The sequence below is a fragment of the Rattus rattus genome, chromosome 6, assembly GCF_011064425.1.
Source record: "Rattus rattus isolate New Zealand chromosome 6, Rrattus_CSIRO_v1, whole genome shotgun sequence".
Lineage (NCBI taxonomy): Eukaryota > Metazoa > Chordata > Mammalia > Rodentia > Muridae > Rattus > Rattus rattus.
The window spans coordinates 98,417,322-98,422,659 of record NC_046159.1 but is presented as its reverse complement, the minus strand read 5'-3'; positions in this window follow the sequence as shown (position 1 = coordinate 98,422,659).

Below are 5,338 nucleotides of genomic sequence, written 5' to 3'. Positions count from 1 at the left end.
CTTACTAGGATATTCATTGCTACCTATGAGGTCAGAGTCCAGGGTCAGTCCATGTATAGTCCTTAGGTAGTGGCTTAGTCCCTGGAAGCTCTGGTTGCTTGGCATTGTTGTACATGTGGGGTCTCGAGCCCCTTCAAGCTCTTCCAGTTCTTTCTCTGATTCCTTCAACGGGGGTCCTATTCTCAGTTCAGTGGTTCGCTGCTGGCATTCGCCTCTGTATTTGCTGTATTCTGCCTGTGTCTCTCAGGAGCGATCTACACTTCTGCACTTCTTTGCTTCATCCATCTTGTCTAATTGGGTGGCTGTATATATATGGGCCACATGTGGGGCAGGCTCTGAATGGGTGTCCCTTCAGTCTCTGTTTTAATTGTACAGTTATCAAGAAAGCTACATGCATTCCTTGAGCTGTGTCTGTGAACCCTTTGCAGTTTTTTGTAATCCTTCCTAGTCAGTGTCAACAATGTATTTTCATGACCCCTTGACATTTTGAATATACATTGCAAAAATAACCTCACCTTTTCCTGTATTGAAAACTACATACCTACTCTGTCTTCTATTGAAATATCGAGTTCTTAGAGAATTAACTATTGCAGGACAGTGTCTTTGAAGATCAGAAACTTGCAGCAAAACATTGAGCTGCTGATTTCTGAGATACAGGTAGCATTAGGAAGGGCAGAGAGAACAGAGAAGATATGAGTGGGGAAATGGTGAAGGGTGTGCCAAGACTGATTTAAACAGGAAAATGTAATAGCAATATGGCTAAGACAAAGAACTTCCAAATGAAAATACTGAGAGAAATGTGCTAGATAGGTAAATTGCTGCTATCCAGTGAAAGGCTAATTTGGATCGAAATGATTCAATGTACAAAAGACCACTATGATGTGTCATTAAATCCTCCATCTGGACTCAGTGACAATTTCCTGCTGAAAATTAAGGCAAATTGTGCCTCTTGGTCAATATATTTTGTGAAAAACAGGCTGTTTGGGCATCTGGCTATTCTACTGTGTATCATTGCTTTATATCCTATCCCTTGAAGGAGAAAAGTATAATAATTACCTGCCATGTTTGGGTTTGGATGCTGTGGCCAGCAACTAATGCCTGACTAAATTGCTTAAGCCTTGTGTTCTTAATGGAAGGACATTTATATAGTGTTAACTATGTTATGTCTTCCAAACATTTAAAAATCACGTTTATTGATTTCTCTGTGTGTATGCATGTATATGTGTGTGTTGTGTATGTGTATATGTGTGTATGTATGTGTTTGTATATGCATGTGGGCTTATGTGTAGAGTTTTATATGTGTATATGTATATATATATATGTGTGTGTATGCATATTTGTATGAATGAGTCCATGCAAGTGCATATATAAGTATATATATGCATGTATGTATACATATATATGTGTGTGTGTGCATATGTGTGTCTATGTGTGTGCATGTATATTGTGTGAATATATGTGTATGTATGTATATGTGTGTACTATTTGTATATAAGTATCTGTGTGTATCTGTTTGTATGTAAATGTATATGTATGTATGTATGTGCATATATATGTATGTGTGAGGCTGTCTTGGATGTTATTCCCTGAGCCAGATTCCATATTGTTTGAAACAAGGTCTATCAAGTGCCTGAGGGTCAGTGAGTGAGCAAGGCTAGCTGACAAGTAAGGCACCGCTGTTTGTCTGCCTCTCATTCCCTGGTGTTAACCTGGGAAGTACATGTCATTATGCCAGACATTTTTAAAAGGACCCTTGTCATAGAACTCAGGTCTTCAGGCTTTGGGGGCAAGCATTATTACTGAGTCCTCTCCCTAGTCCCCTTTCAGACATTTTAATCATAATTGTATATTCATGATTTGTTACCTTTAGATACTTGTTAGTCACATTCAGTTATATACATGTGGATTTACTAGAGAGAACCATCTCTCTAGCTCCCTTGGTTCACTGCCTTTACATGCTACATGTCATACATATTCCATGAAAGCATTTTTCTACCCTAGAAAAGCACCCCAGGGTTGTACTTCATTCTGCTCCTCAGTAGAAAGCCTGTGGTAGACAATACCGGTTGTCAATTTTCTGGGTTGAGAGATACTTTGACAACTAATAAAACATACAGTTTTCTGTGGGAGTTTCAATGAATGACCTAATGACTTAAGACTCAACAAATTTGTAGATTAACGTTTATTCTGCCTTTAGGGGTCTGGATAGGTTTTTTTTTTTAAATGAGGAAGAAAGGAGGGTGTTTTAACAAGAATGATTTTATTCTGCCGTTGGATAACAGACTCCAAATTCTTCTCTGGCTCTAGGTGGTGTTTTGAGACCATCAGACTCAGAAAGAAGTTAAATTATTGCTTTCTCTAATTTTTGGACTAAGTAGCTACATGTTTCGCCAGGTTTCCTGCCCCCATGTGGCCATTGTGAACTGTTCAACCTCTGGCTGTGTAAGACAATCTAACAAATGTTATCTTATCATTATATAACCATATTTGTCCTTGAACCATTATACTACCAATGAACCTGAAGTCAATCAAATAATACATTTTAAAATAAATATTCAAAATTGATTAAGAGGAGTAAGATTCATTGATGAGTCTGACAAAATTAAGAAAAAGATAATGAACACTCGATGAAAAGCTTTCCCCAAAACACTTAAAAGAACACAAAATGGGAGATTTATGTATTTTGAGTTTGGGGGGAAGGAAATCCACACCACGCTTCCCTTTTCTCTACAGTTTCTAATAGTAAGTTAAGTGCAAAATCGTCTATTGCATAAATGAAAATTGTCAATTTCTGACAGAGTAAAGGTGGCTTTGAACAGTGAACTTTCAAGGCCTCCATCACAGAAGTCACATCACTTACACTCAGCAGCGATCAGATAACTTTTGAAGAATCAGGCTGAGTTTGAAGCTCTGCTCCTGTATTATTTCAGTGAGGATCCTAGCATAGACAGTAGGTGACCAGTTATAGGATATAAGAAACAGAGAGCACAGCTCCAAAAGCCTACCTAGCTCGATCAATAGGTTATTTTAGAACATCTTCCAAGTTCTGTTGGCTTTACGTCGCAATAGTTCTGGGTGCCACATGGCTGTAGCCCCTGGATATTGCTACAAAACTCTTCTCATTTGGTTCGTTGAATTTTTCTGACCTTTGGGAAATCTTAGAGAAGGGTGAGGGGACAGAATAATGTATGTACTTTCACAGTGGTGATTGTCATTCTTTGGAAGCAAGAGGATCATCTTTTCACTGAAATCACTTCTGACTTGTAGAGCAATGTGAAGAAAATAGTGGAAAATATGGAGGCACACTGAAATGGTTCTCATTCCTCTGGTATGGCCAGTGTTTTATAATAGCAGGGATGAGGATATCTGCCAGGACGGTTAAACCCTGCTTCTTCCTTTCACTCTTTATATTTATCTCTGAGTTCCCCATTATTAGAAGTGGGAGATCAACTCCTGACACATGGGCTTGGTAAGTTTATCTACTAAAAGAAGCACATTTTTTCCATGTGTTTCAAAGAACATTGCACCCTGCTATATGGCCCATAGGGAGCTACATGAGGATGTGAGAGAAAAAGAGGGACGGATATCTGTAGTTGTTCAGCATGGAGGCAAAGGCAGGGTGGAGTCGAAATATGCTGTCCCTTTAATATAAATTTGTGTGAGTACTGATGGTGAGGCATGACTCAGGGTTTCAGGGCACAGCAAGTACAAGTGCTTGAGGACTCACATATGAACTGGGCTCTGCTGACCATGCTCTGATATGCATGAGCAAATGTGTATACTCCAGTGGTCCTAATATACGCCAGTATCTTTCTACATGAATCTGTTAATTCTAACACGAGTGTTGAAAATGAGCACTCTCAGAGTTAGTTGTCTTCTGCATTGCCATATTTTCACATGATGTTTGTGGAAGTCTTAGTCCAGGACAAATATCTGGCTGCAGGCCCATGAAAGAAACTGTTTGACCTACTCACTTAGGATATTGGGCTAATCTCACAGTATTGTTTATCATGATTCTGGAGACATGAATCTTTAGGACAGAAAGTATCCTCGTGACTTCTTCTCCTTAACTGCCGGCACAGCTCTTGATTCCTATCTACTAAAGAAAGAACTATTTTTCTATTGTAATAAATGGACACTTCAAGAAGCTATGTCCTCCTCTAGTAATTTTTATCAAGATGATTCTGACAAAAAGGAGACTACTGGTGTCTACACTAGAAGTGACCACACTAGAGGCTGGAACAGAATGCAATGAAAATGGTATCTCTAATTGGTCATTGAAGGGATTGCTTCTGGATCAAATTGGAAGAAATTCATGTACAGTAAATGATGAGGAGGATATTATCAGTATCAGTCCATGGCATGAAGCTAATGACAACTCTTGTTAATGTACCCAGGGAATTTTCAGAAGAATCTACTTTAGCATGCATAATCTCTCCTCCATTGTTCATTCCTTAATTCATTCTATAATTTGGAATGCCAGTATTTCTTTAAGAGAAGGCAATTGATATTTAAACAAACATGTAACTTCCTTTAAAGCACTCCAGTTTGGTTTGGGGACTATGTAATTATAGAACAAGAGAGGCAGCTGAGTATGATGTCAGAGGATATCAGAGACCATTTGGCTACATAGTTAATACTGATGATCAAGATAGAAAGACTTCATGAAGTACTGACTAATGCAACCATGTCATTGAAATGCTCTAAAGGAAAGTCTCAGAGGTACCTTGTGCAGTTGGCTGGGAAGGATCACCTCAGATCAATTTCCCAGTGTCCTTCCTAATGGCTTAGAAGCATTACAGGAAATGGTAATATGCTGCAAAGGTTACAAAACTCTGCAATTGTATACTCAGGCCTGAAGCCAAATTTAGAATATTCAACTAACCTACCTAGGTAGAGGTAGTTGATCTTATGAAAGTTTTATGCTGCTCACTAGACAAGTCTTAACACTGTGACTTTTGTAATTTACACAGTCTGTCTTAGGAATGTAAAGCAAAATCCAGAGACAATGATGGATATTTGACCTGAAAAATAAGTTAGGACAAGATAATCATTATGGACCTACTGTCATACAGCTCTGTCAGGTAGTAGGAACTCAGAGAAAAAGTTGGTCAAGAGAAGAGACAGGATGAGACAGCAGCCAGAGGCAAAAGAGGAGTATGATGCAGTATATATGGAAACACAGAGAAGGGTCCAGTCCTCAGGGAGATGGCTTGACTGCGAAACTTGAGGTGTTTTCCAGATTACATCATAACCAGAAAAATCCTAAGTGCTCTCTTCTCTCTCTCTCTCTCTCTCTCTCTCTCTCTCTCTCTCTCTCTCTCTCTCTCTCTCTCTC